The sequence below is a fragment of the Eschrichtius robustus genome, chromosome 12, assembly GCF_028021215.1.
Source record: "Eschrichtius robustus isolate mEscRob2 chromosome 12, mEscRob2.pri, whole genome shotgun sequence".
Lineage (NCBI taxonomy): Eukaryota > Metazoa > Chordata > Mammalia > Artiodactyla > Eschrichtiidae > Eschrichtius > Eschrichtius robustus.
In genome coordinates, this window is record NC_090835.1 from 82,917,716 (window position 1) to 82,940,053 (window position 22,338).

General features: G+C 41.7%; 1 protein-coding gene across 1 annotated transcript in view; it reads right to left on the minus strand.

The window, feature by feature from the left end:
• The window catches only part of PKHD1 (PKHD1 ciliary IPT domain containing fibrocystin/polyductin), a 432,444-nt gene that overhangs the window by 307,810 nt on the left and 102,296 nt on the right, over positions 1–22,338 (minus strand). The gene's annotated exons all lie outside the window — the stretch shown is intronic.

Sequence of the window (22,338 nt, forward strand, 5' to 3'; positions counted from 1 at the left end):
GGTCTCTGAAGGCTACATAAAGGCAAGTGGAAGTGAGGGTGCGTGTGTGTGTGTGTGCGTCACCCGGGCGTGCACACATACACATATACAGTCAAATCGGAAAACTGACAGATACACGCTAGCCTTTTCTGCAGATCTGACACACTGCCATTTAACCAGCAAGCGCAGAGCACGTTTTTCTGTTCCCAGTCACTAGTAAGAGACAAGGTTAACATTTTAAGTGATGGACTACAGCGTGTTATTTCCCCTTGCAATGGACCCGCAACTGCACCGCCTTAGAAAACACTTAATTTCAGTGATTGAATACACGGGAGCTCACTTTCCCTGCTATGAACCTTTGACAGCTCCTCAGTTTCATGTACCAGGGGAACCTTTTTTTTTCCCTCCTTTTCTTTTTCCCTCCCCTTTATACCTGAAGGGAAGCAAAATGAATACGTGGTGGCAGAGAGAAAAAGAGGAAGCCTAGAGAATGAAAACTGGTTTGTAAGCATCAGTGTACTTTACAAAAGCCGTATTCACTGCCATCTGCTCTAATTACTTTTAATGTTTGGGCTACCATCTTCATACAGTAGAAATAATGATCTCCTCAAGGGCAAAAAAAAAAATTTTTTTTACAGAAACAAACAAAAGTTGATTGCATTTAGCTCCCAGGCTGAAGAAGCATCAAGCTACTTTGTAGTGAACAATCAATTAGGAAAGTGGATAGGTCTCCAATGAACACAAACAAAGTGGGTCTTCTTCATGGTTCCCTCCCCCTTCCTCCTTTTCCCACCTCTTTGGAGGAATCATGCCCACAGCTCACACAGGGCAAGGAGATGCCCAGCCACATTTCGAGGTCTGAGGTTAGACCACACCAATTCCTTACATTTGGATCAGAACCGAAGCCAAGTCTTCTCCCCATCTTTGTGCTGGCATTAGACATGTCCAGTTTCGAGAAACACTGAATATAGAGATAGGTATTCTACCAAGAGTACAAATCCTCTCTCCGGGGGTAAGTTCCTCAGAGACCACCACAGACCTGAACCCCTCATTGGAAGCTAGAACTAACAGCCTCATTAAAGCCTTCAGGAATGGAAATGATCCAGAATGGGAGCCTTTCACAAAGGCTATCTAGAGATCTTCTCAAATCCCCAAATCCAAGCATACTACCTGTATTAAGAATTCTGAGATGCCCCCCAGGATTCCTGCCCCCTGGTGTACATGCCCTGGATACTCCCCATCCCTGTAGTATGAACAGAGCTGCTGAATATGATGGGATCTCACTCCCATAATTAGGTTACATCACATGGCTATGGTGAAGGAATTTTGCAGGTATAATTAAGGTTCAGAAATCAGTTGACTTTGGGTTAATCAAAAGGGGGATAGACATCTCTTGTTTAGGTGAGCTCTTAAAAGAGAGATTCCTCCACTGACCTTGAAGGAGCAAACTGCCATGTTATGGAGAGGACCCAAGAGCAGCCTCTAGGACCCCAAATGGTCCCTGGCCAACAGCTAACAAGAAAATGAGGTCCTCATCCTACAGCTGACAGAAATTGACTTCAGCCAACAACTTGAATGAGACTGGAGGAAGACCCTGACCTCCGGATGAGGATGTAGCGAGGCTGACACCTTAACCTCAGCCTTGTGAGATGTTGAACAGAGTCCCCAGCTACTCTGTGCCCAGACGTCTCCTGCAGAACCTTGGAGATAATAAATGGGCATTGTCCTAAGTTGCTAGGATGGTGGTGCCGGACAGAAGGCCAGATGGTTCTCCCACTGCATAAGTGACTCCCAGCACACAGGAGAGGCAATACAGAATTTTTTTTCATTTATGATGCCAAGAAGTTTAAATTAAGACCTGATAGAGAACTCATTTGCTCAGGAAGAGTTAAGACTGCTAAAGAAAAACAGCAAATACCATACGACTGCTATGTCTTCACAACCTTTCTCTGTTTAAAAGGCTGAAGAAATGCAAAACCTTCCTGATCCTGAACACAACCATGATGTGTGTCCTTTGGGAGATACTAAGAATTTTTGAAAGCCCAGATTCCAACTTGACTTCTGAGAATAGTATTTGAATATAATTGGTATTAATAGCACTACTCTTTCGCTTGCATTTCTTCCAAGGAGAGAGGTGAATCTGACTCTTTTATTCCCTCACTTAAAAAAAAAAAAAAAAAAAAAAAAGCCTTGCTCTGCAGGGGAAAACCAAGCTCAGAAACCAGAGAAATCCAGCCTGTACCTGTATCTGGTATTTTCATCGGCCTTGACTAAATAACTTTTCTCTCATTCTTTAAGGGGAGAGATTAAGGTACTTTTTAGGAAGAACAAAGGAAATGTTAATTTAGGTTTTTAGATCCCCTGATATCAAAGTAGCATCATGTTTTATCATTAAACATTCATGCATGTATTATCTGGTATTGTCTGATGATGCAAAAGATGATATGTTTTAAGGCTAATACCACAAAATTATCAGTCCTACTTGGGAATGAGGAAGCCCAGAAAGGTTAAATGATGGGTTTCGGAGCTGGGATGCAATCTCAAGAATCTAGAAGTTGGGGAAATTGCCTGTCCACTGCAGTGCAGATGCCTTTCTTGTATACACAGGTTGTGTTGATTAAATCATCGCCATCCCCTTTGTGAACCTTCACTGGACATTCTCTACGGGCCAGGTGTTACAGGACCCTGCCCTGGACCCACAAATGCATAACTGAATTTGTAAGCTCTTAGAGCCCAGTTTCAAGTGCATTGTTCCCTTTCCTCTAAACGCATCTGCCACACACTGTCCCTTTTCGGCCAAACCCTGTTTATTGGCTCCAGATGCAATGAATCATCTACTGATTTGAGCGACATTAGAGGTAAACACCAAGGTTAAAATGTAGAGATAATTGAATAATACCAACTACCAGTAACAGCAGTCCAGGCAAAGGAGGAAATAGACCCGGAGATCTCAGATAGGGCAGTCTGATGGAAAACCTCCACTCTCAGGATCAAAACCACATGCTATTTTGACATGATGGAAAAAAATCTCTATGTTTTATTTTTCCAAATTTTCATATGCCAGTTATCAGTATGGGTAGGTGTGGCAAGCAGGCAGTGACATAATTTAAATGTCCCCATGACGGAAAATAAAACATCCAAAAATCAACTGAACTGCCATCTATTTAGTATCTCAAAGCAGTGTGCTTTAAACTGTTTTTTAAATATATATGTGTAAGTTATTGCTTTGACTGCTGATAAATAAAATTAATGAAATATATGCATTTTTTCCAACAAACTCTTCTTCAGAGAAAACCCCATAAAGCAAAAATTTTCCAAAGCCTCTCCAAAAATTCATAAAGCTCACTATACTTTCCAGATAGCAAAATGTACTTTAATCATTTGCTTTACGGTCACCTGGCATTCGTTGTATACAATGCACATCATGTATAAACATGGGTATAACATATACACATAAGTTTATACAAACACTTGAAAAACTTTCCTTATTGTGTCTTTAAAGGCAGAAAACTCAGAACCCTTAATGAATACTAAACAATCCACAGGCATAGTTATCACCCAAGAAGTTTGGAAGTTTAAAAGCCACAAAGACCCCCATGAAATGAGCCTTAAAGCAGCAGTACTCACTCTCTAGGGATCCAAGGCTAGACTAATTCAATAAGCAATATGGGAGAGCAATCAGAGGCCACAACATCTGACATAACACATGCAAAACGCCTTTCCATGGAATTCTCCCAACTTTGGGGAATTACCCTCTTGTTGAAAATCAGGACCTCAACTTGCTGAGGGTTAATTATTCACGTGGCTCTGTTCTGCCTTAAGGAAATAGCAGCTTCTTCTTTCCCCATTTTCCCAATGGGAAGAAATATAGCTCCCAATAAGCCCCTCTATTACTTAGGGTTAATGAAAGCTTAGGTACTTATTCTAATATCTCATTCCAAAAAGGTGAAATTAAGTGACTGCTACAAGACTACTTACTCAACGAATTGAGCAGGGGTAGAGTCAGGACAAAAGCCAAACGAAGTGATTTGTTCTTTCCACCAAAAGAGGTGGCCTTTATTTTTAAGTTAACATAGTGTAAGGAGCTCTTCTAAAATTTTCTTGATGGACCCGTCAACATGCATTCTGGCAGCTATGAGCCACATGAATGGATCCCATGGAAAAGCTGGTAAGCACATGGCACAGCTTCCCGTTATTCCCCATTTCCTACTTCTGGACAGCTCCTCCAGATGAAGTCTCCTTTGCCCGGGATCTACCCAAAGGCGTTTTTGTTGTTTTAGAAAATTGAGGAAAAAAATCACTTCACCTCCTTATCAATCACATGAAGCAGAAAGAAATAACCTTTCCTTGTTACTCCTTTCTCTTTCCCATTATACTCAACTAAGTGGGGTGGGAAGGTAGCTTTTAATCTGCAAGTCTTTAAGTTTTTCATATGGGGCAGTCCAAAGCAAACCTAAACCATTGTTAGTTTAAAGCATTTTTTAAGCCTTCTGAACATATTGGGAACATAGACAATGTAATGGACATAGATAATTGATGCCTTGCCTAAATCCCCAAGAAACTGAGATGATAAGAAGGTACCCAAAGGATATTTTGAGAATAGGAGGCAAAAGCAGAAAATAAATGAAGTTTAATTACTTTCTGCAGACTAAGCTAGAGATTTGGATTTTTAAACATAGAACTTAAGCCAACATGATTTATATAAAAAATACTTCTTTGTTTTTATGTAGGGGAAATCTTCATGACATTTGGATTTGGCAATGATTTCTTCACTATGATATCAAAAGCACAACAACAACAAAAAAATAGATAAATTGGACTTGATCAAATTAAAAACTTTTGTGTATCAAAGGGCGCTATCAACGGAGTGAAAACGCAGCCTGTGTAATAGAAGAAAGTATTTGCAAATCATATATCTGATAAAGGATTAATATCCAGACTATATAAAGAAATTCTGAATTGCAACAACAACGACAAAAAACTTTATTAAAAATGGTCAATGGACCTGAATAAACATTTCTCCAAAGATCTGTAAATAGCTAATAAACATAGGAAAAGATGTTCAACATCACTAATCATTAGGAAAGTGCAAATCAAAACCATGAGCTGTCACTTGACAGCCATTAGGATGGCTATTAGTTAAAAAAAAAACACAAACAAAATAACAAGTATTGATGAGAATGTGGAGAATTAGAACCCTTGTGCATTGCTGGTAGGAATGTCAAATGGTGCAGCCACTTTGGAAATGGTATGGCAGTTCCTCACAACATTAAACATTGGTGTACCATATAACTCTGACCATTCCAATATTGGGTTTATACCCAAAAGAACTGAAAGCAGGGACTCGAACAGATATTTGTATATCCATGTTCATAGCAGCATTATTTACAAGCCAAAAGGTGGAAGTAGCCCAAGCGTTCATCACAGATGAATGGACAAAGTGTGGTATATCCATGCAATGGAACATTATTCAACCTTAAAAAGGAAGGAAATTCTGACACATTACACCATGGATAAACCCTGAAGACATTATGCTAAGAGAAATAAGCCAGCTACAAAAGCATACATATTGTATGCTTCCACTTAGATGAAGTACCTATGTTGCCAAATTCACAAAGAAAGAAAGTGGAATAGTGGTTGCCAGGGTCCAGGGGCAGGGAGAATGGGGAGTTAGTGCTTAATGGTTATGGAGTTTCAGTTTGGGAAGATGAAAATGTTCCAGAGATAGACAGTGGTGATGGCTGCACAACAATGCCACTGAACTGCACCATTAAATATACTTAAAATGGTGAATTTTACATTATGCATATTTTACCACAATTTAAAAACTGGGGGGAAAAAGATGTTTCTTCATTTCTAATAAGGAATTTTAGAGCCTCCTGTCTTCTCTTTTTCAGATGAGGATGCTGGATCTCAGAGAGGCTAAATGACTTTTTCAAGGTTCTAAAACCAGACGAAGGAGCGCAAAACCAAAACTGAAGACAAGGCTCAGCATGTAAGCTTGCCTTGCTGCTCTGTGGAGAGTGGGTTTGTCCCCTTGTTTGTGTGAGCGCATGTGCATGAGTGTGTCCAGAAGTCCTCTGTGCTCTAGTCCCTGGTCACCTCTCCACCCCGCTCGATAGCGTACAGAAATCACCTGCAGCTCCCCAGACACACTCTGCTACTTCCCATCTCCAGCCTCCAGTCCCAGAGGTGACCTCTATTACCTGTGCCCAGAAGACCTTTCTACCCTATTCCACTAGGGAAACCCTTGCTCAGTCTTCAAAACCCAGATCATCTCCCTTTCTCTGTGAAGCTTTAGCTAGTGTCCCCTCACCCTGAGACAGAGCTGTCTCTTTTTTCTGCTTGCACTGGGCTTTGAACTTATTGCTGTAGTATTTATCTTCACAGTGTTTGGTATCTTGTGGTATTTTCTATCTCCACGCCCACCTCATCTAAGCCAAATGAGACAGATTCAAGGGAACCAATGGGAGAGCTTAATGGAAAAGGCACCAGCATTTGCTTCAGACCTGGAAAGTCTAAACAAGAGACTGTGGCTGGAGCTGCCCCAGCCCAGCAGCAGAGGGCAAAGATGGAGCTGGTCTGGAAGCAAGCTGCCTGTCGCTACAGGAGGAACAAAGGTGACTGTGGATCCCATTAAAGGGAACGGATTGGGGGTGATAAAAAGGATTTTTCTCAAGAGGCAGACTGAACTACTGGGGAGAGCGAAGTTCCCCACCCCCAAAAAACTCAATGGGCCAGAAATGGGCCAGAATGGGTCAGAAAGAATTGTAGGCCAAGGACCTTAGTTGGAGGATTTCTGGTGAACCCACAAAAGAGCCCACGAGGAAGCTAAAAATGGTACCTCTGCCACCAGCAGTGCACTTGTTACCTTGTTGCTGTACCTGCCACATCTGACGTATAATTTTACCCTAATCCTCCCTCCCCCAGGCCAACTCCTACAAGAAGTGGGGAAGGGGATGGAGGGAAGAGAGAAATAACCACTCCCCCCACCACAAGCTTCAAGCCATCTGGGGATGGGGAAGTCAATTTTTAAACTGATAAAAGTTTGTGGCTTTGAAATTACATTGAATTGAATTGGAGTTAGATGATTATTAGAGCCTATCAAGACTACTGCATTCAAAAGCAGGACATAAGATAAGGATGAGGTTACAGGGGACCCTGGTCAGGGTGTTTCAAAGCCAAGAAGCTTGAGAGTAAGGATGCACCTGAGAGTGTGGGAAACTAGAAACAGCCAATGGCATTATCCTTTCAAAAAACACAGCTATCAAGGGAAGGAGAGAACTCAACCCCTTTGTAAAAGGAGCCATAGCTTCGAAGGAAGATTAGGGAAAGGTTGAAGTTCTTTGGTTAAGATTAAACAGTTTATATACTGAGGAAAATGAGCTAATGGAACAAGAGAAAAGAAAGGGGATCACTGATGACCTCAAATGGTGCCGAGATGGGAGACGGGGTGATTTACATACAACACGTGGGCGGGGATCAGCCCCTCCTCTGCTCATCCCACAAGCACTGGCGGTCCCCAAGCATCCAGCCCCTTCTTTCTCATCTGCACATCCTTCCTAGATACTGTCACCACCTCCCTTAGCCTCTGTTATAACCTACCTTATGACAGCTTTCAAATTTGTATCTCAGACCCTGAACTCTCTCCTAAGCTCTAAAGAGCCGGATAGCTCCACATGTATGTTACATGGAACAGTCAGCCATAACAAGGGTAAAACTGCATTTCTTAGCCTCCCCTTCCTACAAACTCACTCACTCTGCCATCAACACTTAGTGATGCACTATCCACCAAGTTTACAGTGTCCCCCAACTCCAGAAATATAGTCACCTGCAATTCCTCCTAACCTTTACGTCCCATGGTCAACAAGTCACCAAACCGTGTCCATTCACCCCAGAAATGCCTCTTAGTTCAGGCTTTTCTTTGCCGTGTGTAGGGCAACAGGAGGTGCTCGTCGCTCGCCTGGATCTTCTGGACTAAAGGCTCCGTGAGGGCAGAGAGCAGGTCTGTGTGTGTGCCTAGAGTTTAGCACAGTACTTGGTCCACAGCAGGTTTGTAATGAATCCTTGTTCATTGAATGAAGGCAGGCTGCATGAAGGACCACCATGGCGATGGCTGAGCTGGCCTCTCTGCTTCCACTCTGCTCGCAGCCTTCCATCCTCCTCCTCCCCACAGGCACTGCCAATATTCAATATTCTCTTGCTAGAAAAGCTAACCTCATTAATTCATATTCTCTCCCTCTCTCTCTCTCCCTCGCTCACACACACACACACACACACTGTCACACACCTGGCCACACACCCCCTTAGAATACAGAGATGTGAAACTGATTCCCAGTGCCTAGAAAATAAAGTACAAATTCAAATAAGTATATAACCCCCCACCCAAGAATTGGTCTCCGCAGCCTCATCTCCCACTCTTCCGACTCCTCCGCTGGGACGTGCACCATCCTCAAGCTATACCAAAAGCCACACCACCTCCTAAACACGTCATGATCATGCTGATGCATAAGTCCCTTCTCTCCTGGGCAATACCATCATCTCTCAAGGTCTGGCTCCACTTTAAATTTCCCTGCGATGACTTTCTCAGTTTCTCTTTGAGAAACTATTCTTTCCTCAGTGCCTGCCCTGCATCCTGCTCCTACTACTTTTGTGGTCCATATTTACCTTGACGTTTACCTTGCTAGAACGTGAGTTCCACAGGGCAGGGGCTGCATGGTAATCATCTGCATATCACAAGTCACCAGCACGGTACCTGGCACACAGTGGGCACCTACTGAGTCAATTAGATCAAATTCATGAATTAGACCGGCTATGTGAAACAGGCAGCAGCAAACAGCAGATTACAGTGTCACCAAAAACCTTTCTCTTGCCTGAAATTTTACAATTTCTTTGTCCTCTGTTAAAATAATTTAAAGTTTTTTAAAAGACTGCAGAATATATTCATCAAGGCGTAATCCAAACTACTGGTGCTGTGTCTGCCAGAAGAGTGCCTCCAGACCTGCTTCGATAAATTGATAGCACTTATTTGTAGTTTGCGGCCCCCATTTGCATGCAAATAATGAATGTGCTGGAGTCCATAAAATTGATTTTTCTCTTAAGTTAAATATTCTACCTATAATCTTGCTAGTGTATCAATTAATGAAGTTTTACTATATTCAACCAATAAACATCTGTTGAGCCAGGTACTGTGGTAGGTCCCGAGGATAAAATGATACATAACATAATTCCCTGCTCTCAGGAAGCTCACTGTCTAGAAGAAACGAATATAAAAGCCAATCCTTATAATATCACACATCCTTGTTTCTTTTCTCACAAGGGCAAAATCTGGATGTTTACAAGAGAAGATAGAAAAGATAAAAGCTAAAAGAGTATACTTAGAAATACTTCTCAGATTATGATCCTGCTTGCAGAAAATATAATTACTTGGCTTTTAAAGAGAAATCATGCAAACTTTTAATACTCTGAACAAGAAAACCTACTCAACATGATCTCATGTTATTAAAGCCTTTACCTGGGAGTCAAATATTATCAAAATCTATAAACAATAACTGGACACACATCCATTTAGAGACTGTAACTAGGTTTTTTCATTTCAAGAGGGTGGACTGTTCACTATTAATGACCTTTGTTCAGCATAGCAACATTTGTCCAAATCAGTCAGCTGCTTTAAAAACCTAAATAAACTTATGGGGAAAAAATTCCCTTACTTTTTGGAAAATGGGAGAAGGCCACAGGGCTCATAAACCTCTGATTGGGACCCATGCTTGCCCCCAAGAGGCAACTGCCACAAATCTTCAGAAGAAACCCCTGATTCAACACCATCCCCGGACACACACTCCCCCTACATACCCATCCACCTACACTCCACGTCTGCTCTAATTGGAGTCACACAAAAACCTCAGTGCAACCCAAGCTCAAATTCCTCAAGACAATTGTGGTCACTGAGTCCCATAAGAGAACCTTCGAGATATCCACACCCAACCATCTCTGAGGCATTTGCCCTGGGTCCTTAGGCCTCCTGCACCAAAGCTGAAATTCAGGCGTTGCTTACATGGTGCCCAGGAAGCCTCTGCAAGATTCAGGAAGGGAACACAGTAAAGCCTGCTGCTAACAAAACCCAGAATCAAAAGGGAGGCCAAGTTGATGTCAAATTTGTAATCAGCAACTCGATGATGAATTTGTTTTTCACAGACTTTAACACAGCAGGCCAGCCCACAATCACAGCTACACAAGTAAACTCAGACCAGGTTAAAAGGTTTTTTTTGTTTTTCATTTAGTTTTCCAGGTCACCACAGTGGTGAGAACTGGCCAGACCACAAATAATGGGGGTGCAACTTGTATTCATATTTTAATTCGAAACATCATTACTGTGTAAACGGAATCTCCTTTGACATTTGTATACTGGAAGGAAGGCTGGAAACAGCATCTGAACTGGGATAATCATATTCCAGTGTGTTTCTCTCACTCAAAAGCTGAACCGTCTGCCTTAACACTTTCACAGACTCCTCCAGGCCCCCTTCAAACAGACAAAACACTCCTAAAGCTCAAAGAAACATCGCGACACCTTTGTAATAGGCCTATTTCCCAAGGGGGGGATCAAAGGACAAGGCAAATTAAGGGAAATGCAAAATATAAACTTGAAACCTACTGTCAATAAAACCCAAAACAAACTCGAAGCAGAGGTGAAAAAAGCAGGGGGAGGAAAAGCAATGTTCAATGGTCATCTTTCTTCTCCTTTTATTTGAGGAAGTTAAGTGTGCACAGCTCCTTACAAGCTGTCTTTGGCTAAAATCACTATTAATGAGCTTTGACATTTGAAATTCAAATGAGCATGAGCTAACAGCTTCCAGCACTGCACCACCCACGAAGCCAACTGGAAATATTTCGCTAGGGCCTAACGGTGTGTTTATTGAAAAGACACAGCTTTCAAGAGAAAGTGTTTATAGCAACCACTTTACCTGCTATCCCTGCCCTGTGATGTCTCTTGGGTTTCAGGGTTTGGGGGTCCCTCTTGAACTCGTCCTGGTCACAGCTCTAACTGTTTTCCAGTCTAGCAGGAAAACATTAATGAAGCTCTTTGCTCTACAGCAACCTGGATTATAAGGACAGATCTGAGAACATGGAGTTATAACAAAGGAGCAGGCCACAAAGAAAAAGAAGTCAGCCCTTTGGAAAGGCAAGATGACAATACTTCTGTTATTGGCAATGCCATTAAAATGATCCCTTTCCAAAGAGAGCACAGTGAGTAGACCAATGAGGCTGGAAAGATGGCCTGTGTTCTTCTTAGCTAAAATCTTGGTTCATTGAATGGAAGTGAATCCATCATTAACCAGTCATTTCCCCAAGAGAAAGGCCTAGAAGGAAGCTATTCCCTTTACTCCTCACCAGATAAGGCTTTGGGCGCACTGACTTGTTGAAGAAGGGAGGATAGGGTCAAAGAGGGAATGAACTTGACCTAAAAGGATGCTCACACACACCCCGATCCTGCACAGAGTCTGTGCATTCAGTCTCCACCTTCATGCTGTATTCGAACAAAATGGAAGCATCCTTCTGGATCTCCTGCCAAAGTCCTAAGAGCACTGTCCAGTGTTCAGTGATCCTGTACATATTCTTGACCTCAAGCACACCGGGATGTCAATATCAGTATGAAATTCAGAACCTCCACCCTTTCCCTGAAGCCATTGTTATGCTGGAGAATTTAGGGGTATCCTTTCCTTGAGGCACTCCCCGACCCAGCAAAGTGAAAGCAAAATTTCTAACCCAATCTGGAATGCCTCTGAGGAACGCAGACAGAATCTCAGCTACAAAGGAAAGGAAGTTCAGAATCTGTGACCTAGAAATCACATACAGTGTAAGGTTTCATTTACCAAACCAAGTTGGGCCACACCTACAACACCAAAAAGGGAAAGGCTTGAGGATGACACCAAATCTTGAAGGTAAGTCAGAGGTTACAACCGGAGGAGGAGGAGGAAGTGGGAAAGGTGGGCTCTTTGTCCAAAGATACTTTGTCATTACTAGATTTTATTTTCATAGAAAAACCAAATATTATCAGACTCTAATTTCTTTTAAAATACCGAATATTATAGAATCTTTATGATATATGTTCCCTTATTCTCACACGTTACGTGACTTCTAAATTATTTCTAAAAGTTATACAATAGGCAGAATTTTTTAATAATATATATCAGTTATTAATGCATTAGAATGTACTTTTGACAGTTATTACTTAACAAATGGCACAGGGTTGCATTACCAATTTATTGTTCATCTTCGCATATTTCCAGTTATAAACGTGAGAGGGTGAAGTAAAAACTTAACGATAAACAGGAATAATTCCGTTTGGGGGGAATCTGCGTAACTATAATTACTTTGTGTCTTAAGTATTAAAAAAAAAAAAAAAGAAGCAGCAGCAGAAGTGTAAGTGACATAGAGCACCTGGTCCTCTAGGATCATGAGATTAGGTCTTCATGGTGGAAGGTGCATCCCAGACCTCTCACAATCTCAGTCATGAAGACTAATGAGATATGGCTCAGTGGGGGGTGGGAGGGCAGGAGTAATTTCACAAGATGCACACACTGAACCTCATGCACTTCTTCAAGAAGTATCTTTCAAAGCTGCACTCAGAATTGTTTTACTTTGATTTTGCACATCTATCTACCAAAATTGTGTTATCTTGTCAGTCGGTGAAGAAGAGAGCGGAAGGACAGATTAGAAGGAAGTGGAGGCTGCTGACAGCAGCCCGCCTGACAGACACCTGCAGTCTGAACAGCAAAGGAAGGGCAGGATGGGTCAGTACGGTCGTGGCCATTTGGCGAGGAGCACGCACCTTCCTGCTATTTCAATACTACCTCCGGCGGAAGTGTTATTTCTAAACAGCAAAATCACTGAGGTTTATGCTAATGATCCAGAAGCATCCAGAAAACATTTGATTCTGCTGCCTAGAGTCAATCAAAAAGGCAGGAAAGCCTTTGCTCTGTTCTAGAAGATAACATCCAAAATAAACAAGGCTCGGTATTTTAAGGGCAATGGTTTGGTTGCCCGGAAAATTAACTCCTACATTATCCCTCATTCCCCCAGAAAAACAGATGAGGAGTCTGGTCCAGGGATGAAATTTGGAAGTGTCATTTATTCAACAAATAGTGGGGCAGCACCTACTAATGCTAGGCACAGTGCTGGGTGCTTGAACTGCCTGCTCCCCAGGACACGTCATCTAACAGAAAACGGGTACCACAGCAGGTATCAGGTACAGCGGTGGGTACAGGGGATGTCAGGGCACCACAAGAAAGCACCAGCCACAGGACCAGAAAGCCCTCCAGGGATGGGGCAATGCATGTGCACAGCACAGTCCCAGACTCAGTGGCTTCCTCACTCACTCAGATCCCCCCCATTTGGGGAGGATTTTCAATTGACCTGAATTTGGAAAATATCAAAATAAAAACCAAACCAACTAAAACTTCAGGGCTGAAGGCATGAGGCTCGGAGGAATGACAATCTTAGGCACTGCACTAAGACCTGCGCTGTCATAACCCTATTTGAACCTCACAACCACCATCTGAGGCATCTATCTTATCAGTCCCATTTACAGATGGGAAAACTGAGACTTGCAGAGGCTAAGAAGGATGCCCAAGGACAAAACACTGGGAAGTGATGGGGCCAGGGCTCACCGCTCTGTTTCCAGACACAGGCACCTGTGCCCTAAAGAACAATCTAGGGCAATATAAAAACTGTCTCAATAATAGTAAAGTTTTCAGAAATCTGAAATTATGGGAAAAATATAACCCCGGGAACAGAAAGAGCTCCACCAATCAAAAGCTGTAACCAATCACTTTTCTCCCCTCATGGAGGAGAAGTTCTTTTTCTTTAGCCCTTTTTTCCTGAAAATGTGGACTTTCAGTATTTCTGACTCTGCAGAAGACCCTCGGGTCCCCAAATCTCAGCGATCGTTTTATCTTATCAGTTGAAGAAAAAAAAAGGTTTTTGAGGTAGCAACACGCATTCAAATTCCAACTTCACCACTTACTCACTGAGTTACCTTGGCAGTCATGTAATTTCCTTGAAGTTCAGTCCCCCAACCATAAAATGGAGATTCTTCAAGGGCCATTATAATTATATATAATAATATATGGTTAACTAATATATATGAAGACCAACTCAGTGCCTGACACATAACAGGTGCTTACTTCTTGCTTTTCTCATACTTTTCCTTAAACAAAAACAAAGAGAAGATATACTTCTTAAGTTCAGTTGTTGCATCACCATTTATGGCAAAAAAAAAAAAAAAAACCCAAAGCAGAATCAACTTTCTTGGATGATGAAAATGTTCTATACCTTGATTCTGAGTGTGGGATTCATAGTATATACATATGTCAATGAACCATACACTTAAGATCTGTGCATTTTGTTCTATGTAATTTATTTGTCAATAAAAGACAAATTCTTGACAAATAAACTTTAATTTTAAATTTAGTATTTCAAATATATTAATTCTATCAGCAAGCCAAATTATACAACATACATTTTTATGGTGCCAAGCTAGAACCTGTTAAAAGCCAAAAAAATACACACTACATATTTTTCAGCTAGCCCTAAAATTTTATTCCTCCGCCTTGCCCCTACTTTAATCAATCTTGTGGAAATTTACAGTAACTACCAATTCATTGCTCTATTCTGCAAGTGCCACGTTATAGCCAACCACCACCTCCATACACCAACGGAATCCACACTGATATAGGACCTGTAAGAGGTGAGTAGCGCTTTAGTACTTTCAGAGGGTTTTCACATCTGTAGACTCATTTAAATTTCAAAATCTTTGCAGGAAGACGCTGTGAAGCACTAGTGCCATCATGTACATGAGGACAATGATGGCTCAGAGAAATCGAGCCATGGACCCGGGGCCTCTTAGTAAGATGGTCTTGGCAGAGACTAGAACCTACATCTTCCAGCATCAAGACTCATCTCTTTCCATTACTCTGAGGAAAGGATGGCAAAACAAGTCCTCCCACCTGTGCCAACTAAAGATGACCCCACCCAGTACTGGCTAGTGAGAACCAATACGGTAAGGCCAGGAAGTCACATCATTAAACTCCCCTGGCCTTAGAAAAGGATGGATTCTGCCTAAAGCGTATTTCTCCACTCTTTCCAGAGTTGCTTTTGGGGACCAATATTTTTATATCCAACATGATTCTTCTCAAAGGAGAGCATTAATGCCACAGATCCAGCCCAGCCTTCAGGCCTTTGCCCTGGAACCATCTTACCTTCTACAAACACTCTATGAAAAAAAAAACTAAACTAAAACTAAACTAAAAAAAAAACTAAATTTTTCCAGGTCAAATAAAAAGAAAAAATTCATAATTAAAGCCATGGTCTTTTAGACCAAAAAACTCAGTTCTCCCTTCTTTTCTCTTCTCTCTGCAAAATGTATTTCAAGACAAAAAGAGCCAATTAAAAATTCTATTATCATGAAGTAGAATTCTGTGGATGCAGCAATACTGAGCAAAAGCAATTATATTCCTGCCTTTCCAAAAATGTATAAAACCTAGGCCTACAGGTGTGTGTGTGTGTGTGTGTGTGTGTGTGTGTGTGTGTGTGTGTAGGAAGGCAAGAGAGTTATTACAGAATTGAATTCACATATCTACCACAAATCAATTAATAATACCATATTATAATGACATATTTTCCATTATCTAGAGGACTTTCATTTTATTTGTTTTGTACCTTTTACACTTGAATTGTTATTATTTCACAGACAAAGTGGGGGGCTAATTAAGGCCTTTAATTTCACCTCTCCAAGACATTTTTTTAAAAGGCTTAACAATCCCAATCAGACCATTAGAAAAGTTCAAGAGAAAAACGAAGGATCTATGGCTACATCTGTTAAATTCTCTAGAAATAGCTCAAGGCCTGTGTTAATTTAAAAGAAAATAGGAGAAGGAAGGGAGAGAGAGAGAGTGAGGAAGAAAGAGAATAAAGAGAAAGAGAGCAAGAAAAAGAGAGAGGAAGAAAGGAAAGAAAGAGAGAGGGAAGAAGGAAGGGAAGGAGGGAGAGAGGGAAAGAAAGGAGAGAAAAGGAAGGAAAGCAAAGGGAACAAGCCATCTCACTTATCCATCCACGCATCTCACAGCCGCTTTTATTGTTATTTATTTATTTCCTCCCCTTTGGAGCCAGATCCTTTTTTCTCATTTACTCCGGCAGAGACTGTCCTCCTGGATTGACCTTTTATTCTTTCCTTTTCCTTCACCCCTCAGGGCTATTGCCCTCGTGCCAGTAACTAGATAACACACTCTATCAAAGATTTTTTTAAAAACTCATTGGGCAGGCACTAGGGCTGCTAGTGGCATCAATCGTGGGCTGACACGGGCCGGGGTCAACCATTTATCTCTGCGCGAGGCCTGTGGTTACCGGGCAGCCATCTTGACTTGCAGATGTCACCTCCCCAGCCTGATAACATCTGCTTCTGAGTCGTTTTCTTCCCTTGTTTGGCCTGTTTCTTTGTTTTATTCCACTGGACATGTTTTCATACAAAATCTAGGTAGGAATGAGTGAAGCCCCTCCCTTTTTTCAGAGCCTTTTCAAATTCCAGAGCCAGGGAAACAGTTATGGGCTGGGAAAAGAATCTGGCTTTCCGGGCCAAATTTTTCAAAATAAAACTGAAACACTTTTGTTCCTTAGGACATTCAGCCATGCCCTTGAAGTTAAACTAAACTCATAGAGTGTTGCTCTGATTCCACTAGACATGAAATTTTAGTAAAAGATTTCTTTCAACTCAAATTTATTTTCCATGCTACTCCATCCTTTTCTCATCTTGTCTTCTCCTCACCGCCCCGGCCCAATACCATTTGCTATCATTTTGGTAACTTATTCAGCAGGCAGCATCATAGAGAAAAGAAAGTTTCACATGAGGCAGACTGCACTTCTAAATCCCAGCTCCAACATTTTAGCCATGGGGTCTTGGACAAGTCTCTCAACCTTCAGAAGCATCCATTTCCTGATCTATAAAATGGAGCTAATAATATCTACTCATAGTGCTGTGAAAATAACGTACACAGAATAGTCATATGCCTTGTGCCCGTCACATGTAAAAGCTCAATATACATGAGCTACTATTTATTGCCTTAAAGTTAATAAATAGTCACTTAGCTGCTCAGGCAATGGAATTTGGTGGGTACCAAGCATGGCTCAGCCCATACACGAAAATCATCATCACCACCTATTTTTCTACCATTATAACCATTTATTTGAGTCTCCAAGAATTCTGTTATAAAATGCAAACATACCTGGAGAGTTTTGGATTTTATGAACTTAAACCTTAAATAAGAGTTGAAGTTGTTAAGAAAGGAAGACAGAAATTTTTTTAAAAAAGGAAAAAGAAGAGATGCTCAAAGGGAAACTTTATATACAGATATAATTTTTAATCTAAACCCCCTTATGTTCCTATAAAATCGAATAAATGTGAAACGTAGTCATCCTTTTCACAGCATTTTGTACTCTGTATGAAATACTAAACTACGAGAGATTCCCAGGTTAAAACTTACCTTCATCCTCAAAATTCCCACTAGCAGATTCCCCTTTCAAAATTAACCCATATAAAAGAGTCTTCCATTCAAACTTAAAAAACAAAAGTAAGTAAGTTGATAGCTGGTGAAGGTGGGAGATGGGTACATGGAGTTTATTATGTTATTCTCTCCACTTTAGTATATTTGAAACTGTCTATTTAAAAAGTTAAAGAGGGCTTCCCTGGTGGCACAGTGGTTAAGAATCTGCCTGCCAATGCAGGAGACACGGGTTCAAGCCCTGGTCCAGGAAGATCCCACATGCTGCGGAGCAACTAAGCCCGTGCGCCACAACTACTGAGCCGGTGTGCCACAACCACTGAAGCCCGTGCACCTAGAGCCCGTGCTCCCAACAAGAGAAGCCACCGCAATGAGAAGCCTGCGCACCACAACAAAGAGTAGCTCCCACTCACCGCAACCAGAGAAAAGGCCGCGTGCAGCAACGAAGACCCAACGCAGCCAAAACTTTTAAAAATAAATTAAATAAATTTTTTTAAATTAATAAAAAGTTAAAGAAAAAAATGGGCCCCAATAAATATATTACCTTATATAGGCCAACTGCACTGCTCTTCCCAATTGTACCATTGAAGTGTGTGATGCACAGTAAATAATATGGCCAGTTTTCTGCGGTGCTGATACTGAAAGGGATGGTTTCTTAGGATGGAACAAAGAAGTCTTAAAAATTGTCTAAAAAAGTCATAAAATTTATGGATAGGTATATAGTCATAGACATGAATATATCGCCCTCATGCATTGCCGACAATGAACCTATGACCCTTCCAAGTTTATTCATCCAACATACAGAACATGTCTTTTAATTACTTCACCAAACTACCATACGTCTACACTCAGTGCCTGTAGACACTGAACTCAGGAGTGGCCGTCTCTAAACTCTCCAGCCTGAAGGTTATGAGGTGGAGGAGCCAGAGAAGCGTTAATGGCTCATGACATCCCTGGCCAATATTCCCTTGGCCAGGATCAAAGCAACTGGATGCTGAAATTGTAGAGAATCATTTTTGGTCTCTTTTTATTATCTCTTTTTACATTTTCTGCTCTAAGCAGGTATCTTTTTTGCAGTAAGATGAAAAGGTGTTTTGTCTTGTTTTGTTTTGTATACTAAAGCACTTAAATGGAGAGTCCAAAACAGTAGGAAGAGAGAAGCTGGAATTACCGGGCAATATGATACTGGCAGGTGCCTAAAAATTATAACACTTGTGTGTCTCCTACAACAGCAACCCCATCCCTAACCTTACAAGACGCATTGCCTCATTTCCCAGAAAATTTAAAAAAGGAAAATTAAGCTGAATATTCTGGAACTACGGACCTAGTCTCCAATTACTTCACTAATATAATACAGCAAAGGAACTTACGAGGTTCTCCCTGTACTGCAAAGATTAGTAATTTCTACAAAATATTGCTCACATTATCAAGACTTAATGAAACAGTTCAGAAAGATATTGTGAAAATCACCTGTCAAGCAGATCTCTATTTCTGCAACCCTCAGGAAAACCCAGCTGGCAAATGGCCAAACTATTATGTTTGTGGAGGCCAGATGCCTTCCTCTGTAAATGGAAGGCCTTTCTGAGTAAATCTCCCTTTGTACAACTTATTTCTTTGGTAAGAGTATGACGCTTCTGTCTTTCCCAATGTCTCCAGTCTCAATAACAGTTTCTAAAAGCTTCACAATGAAAGTTTTGAGACCTGATTTCCATCTGGTGACCATCAGCTTTAATGATGCTCACTCATGTATTCATCCAACAAAACTTTATTCCTATAGAGTTCCTACAGTTATGAATATCAAGCCTCAGACTGCAAATTGCTACCCCACCGGCATAAATGAGCACACATCCACTCACGGGCACGTCCACTGAAATCACTGGCAGAGCAGAAGGGTAGAGGAAGCAGAAAATCTCGCTGGATTGACCTAGAACACAAGTGGTAGGACAGTGCCCACAAGAAGGCAGGGGCTGAAGGGGCTGTGGTGGGTGAGGGAGCACAGCTAGACCCATGCCCCTAGCTGAGGTTGAAGCTCCGGAGGTAAATTTTCATATACTTGTACTTTCTCCACTACCCAGAGATCTACTTCCACAAATTTATATTGTAACTTCACATACTTATTTTGGAATTGTTTATAAAAGAGAACAGGTTTCCTTTCTTCTTCTTTGAAAGCTTTTTTCCAAAGAAAATTATTAATTTAGTGATATTGCTAAATGATTATTCTGTTGTTATTAAAATTACTATTTTAATAACAATACAGGCTCTGGAATTCTGTCTTTGAGTCCCTGCTCTGCCACTTACCTGCTGTGGGTCCTGAAACAAGCTACTGAACCTCTCTGAGCCTTTATGGATCTGTAAATTGGAGATGATAGGGACTTCCCTGGTGGTCCAGTGGTTAAGACTCTGCACTCTCAATGCAAGGGGAATGGGTTCGATCCCTGGTTGGGGAACTAAGATGATGCATGCTGCACGGCGCAGACAAAAAAAAAAAAAAAATTGTAAATGATAATAGTAATCACGTCAGAGCTCTATTCTGAGGGTTGAACGGGAAGTTCAAGTAAAGGGCTTCACTCAGTCCCCAAGAAGAAGTCACTATTCAGCCAATGTTACCTCCTTCCCTTAGTAATAGCAGTGTTTCTTTCTGGGAAAATACAGAATATACTTCCCTAGATATCTACTACTGAAATACCCTATTATGTTTTTCCTTCCATTTTCCTCAGTCTTCCCAAAACAGCAAGTATACACTTGGTTGTTCCATTTTAATGTTTGAAAACCATAGATTTATCCAGATGAAGTGATGAATTCTGTGAGCAGAAGGGATTCAGCAAAGGAACGAAGAATCACATTCTGAGGCTGTGGCCCCTGGATTGGAGGGGGTACAATGTGAAGATGAATTTAAATGCTGGAATGGCTCTGCAAGAGAACTACACAATCTCCTTTTCAAGAAGCTACCAGTACAGGACAGTTTTATAACAATTTTACCGAGCCGAGGAACTGGGAATTGTTCCCCATGCGTTTTCAAGGCCCCCTCAAGGCCTGGTTGCTGAAGGCTTCAATCAATGTGAGGCTAGAGGATGTGAACTGTAGCCCAGATTTCATGCCACATAGCAGAGTGAGGCTTCCTTCCAGGAGTCTTTTCCATTGTTAACGTGTAAGAAACATTAATGAATTCCTATCTCAAATGTGCAGAAGCCTCACACAAAGACAGAAGCAAGCCTGTCCTCTCCCTGCACTCTTCTAACTCTGGATTAAGAAGGTACAACTTTCAGGGCTGCTGGGACAAGGGTCCCAATTCAAACCCTCAGTCTCTGCCCCCATTAAAATTTAAAACCAGATTCAACCCATCATAGAGTGGCACCAGAGGACTGCAATTTTATCCAGCATGATTTTTATTAGCCCTGCAATTTCTTAATGGGCTCCCCCGAGGGCTGACTGGTAGAATCCTGCACTACCCGTCCAGATTTGCTACAGGCAGCTTAATAAACATGGCACCTGTCCTGTGACAATTGTCATAACCTCCGACCAGGGTGCAGAAGACAGAGCTAAAGGCTAGCAAAACCACCATTCAGGTGGCAGGGTGGGGAGGATGCTGGAAATTGTCATCTGAAGAAAAATACTGCTCCCTGGGTCTGCGGTTCCTCCAGCCCGGCCAGCGTTCCCAGGAGCCAAGCCGGCAGCTCACCGCCTCCTGCAATCAGCACGTTTTACACATCTCATCAGTGTCACCACTCCTGACATCTCATTATGCACCAGAGGTGGAAGTGGACAGGTATGGAACACCCGAACTTTTCCTTTTCTTATTATTTCTGCAGCTCACCATGAAGCTGGGAGTTAATTAAGTCCTGTGGGACAATCAGTGTCTTTTTTGCTAGGTTAAATTACATTATATACAGATGCAAAAAAGAGAAGAAAAAAATAATCCCTCAACTCTTTCCTGCTTAATAGAGTACGTTAGAAATATGATGATTCCAAACTAGAAGGTGAAGTCGAAGGCTCCTTAGCATACAACGTTTCTAATGAAGTCATATGATGAATCCACCAGGGATCTCCTTCCTTAAGGATCTCAAAGCACTTTCAAAAACACTTTTAAAGAACTCCTTGCCTCAACTCTGAGAGAAAGTTGACTTGGGGGATGATAGTCAATCCTATAGTATAGGTAGGAAAATTCCCTCAATCAGACTGGAGGAGAAAACTTCCTTTGGATTTGTAAAATCCTAGACTGAGAAGAAACCTTCAGAGGTGACACAGGATCAGAGAATGTGAGGATGGGACCTTTCCTGAAAATGATCTAGTCCAAAATTTCCCAAAATGTTCCCCAGGCAGCCAATGGGTATTGCATGGAAGCAAGAAATAAGTACGATTCTTGTGAGCAGAGAGGTTTGGGAAAAGCTGAGTTCAACAGAATGAAACTACCTTCCCCTTAATGTGGACTTCGTGAGTGAGTCTGCAGCGTTTCCCAAACTTATTTGACCCCAGACCTTTTTTTCTAATGGGCCATTCTTTGTTACTAATTGTCCACAGAACCCACCTTGGAAGATGCTGCATTGGTCCCATTGCTCGTTACAGATGGAGAAACTGAGGTTCTCCCAAGGACTTGCCCAGAATCACACAGGTAGGTGACACCCAAGCTGGGAGGTAGGACCCAGGTCATCCACTCTCAGACCGACCGCTACCGGTTACCGTTGCCTCTCTGTAACTCACAGCACAGAATCACCCGTGCTTTCCTGTCCCTCAACGAGACATGGGGTGTCTCTCCATATTACCTTCAGCACACCCATCCTCAACCCTCTCTCAGCTGCAGCTTTCTGAT